Source organism: Mus caroli, chromosome 10, assembly GCF_900094665.2.
Source record: "Mus caroli chromosome 10, CAROLI_EIJ_v1.1, whole genome shotgun sequence".
Taxonomy (NCBI): domain Eukaryota; kingdom Metazoa; phylum Chordata; class Mammalia; order Rodentia; family Muridae; genus Mus; species Mus caroli.
In genome coordinates this window covers 43,378,372-43,379,726 of record NC_034579.1, presented here as the reverse complement: position 1 = coordinate 43,379,726, position 1,355 = coordinate 43,378,372, and positions in this window count along the sequence as shown.

Genomic DNA, 1,355 nt, shown 5'->3' with positions numbered 1-1,355 from the left:
GGGCACAGGGAAAGCATCCTAATTAACAAAATCAGAAATGAAAAAGGAGACATAACAACAGATCCTGAAGAAATCCAAAACACCATCAGATCCTTCTAAAAAAGGCTATACTCAACAAAACTGGAGAACCTGAATGTAATGGACAAATTTCTAGACAGATACCAGGTACCAAAGTTAAATCAGGATCAGATTAGTAATCTAAACAGTCCCATATCCCCTAAAGAAATAGAAGCAGTCATTAATAGTCTCCCAACCAAAAAGGCCACGACCAGATGGTTTAGTGCAGAGTTATATCAGAACTTCAAAGAAGTTCTAATTCCAGTTCTTCATAAACTATTCCACAAAATAGAAGCAGAAGGTACTCTACTCAATTCATTCTATGAAGTCATAATTACTCTTATACCTGAACCAGATAAAGACCCAACAAAGATAGAGAATTTCATACCAATTTCCCTTATGAATATTGATGCTCAATAAAGTTCTCGCTAACCGAATCCAAGAACACATTAAAACAATCATCCATCCGGACCAAGTAGGTTTCATCCCAGGGATGCAGGGATGGTTCAATATATGGAAATCCATCAATGTAATACAGCATATAAACAAACTCAAATACAAAATCCACATGATCCTCTTGTTAGATGCAGAGAAAGTATTTGAAAAAATCCAACACCCATTCATGATAAAAGTCTTGGAAAGATTAGGAGTTAAAGGTCCATACCTAAACCTAACAAAAGCAATCTACAGCAAACCAGTACCCAACATCAAAGTAAATGGTGAGAAACTGGAAGCAATCCCACTGAAATCAGGGACTAGACAAGGCTACCCACTTTCTCCCTACCTATTCAACATTGTACTTGACGTGCTACCCAGTACAATTTGACAACAAAAGGAGATCAAGGGGATACAAATTGGAAAGGAAGAAGTCAAAATATCACTTTTTGCAAATGATATGAAAGTATATATAAGTGACCCTAAAAATTCCACCAGAAAACTCCTAAGCCTGATAAACAGCTTCAGTGAAGTAGTTGGATATAAAATTAACTCAAAGAAGTCAATGGTCTTTCTGTATACAAAGGATAAACAGGCTGAGAAAGAAATTAGGGAAACAACACCCTTCTTAATAGTCACAAATAATATAAAATATCTTGCTGTGACTCTAACTAAGGAAGTGAAAGATCTATGTATTAAGAACTTCAAATCTCTGAAGAAAGAAATTACAGATGGAAAGATGTCCCATGCTCATGGATTGGCAGGATCAATATAGTAAAAATGACTATCTTATAGAATGCAATCTACAAATTCAATGCAATCCCCATCAAATTTCCATCTCAATTCTTAAACAAATTAAAAAG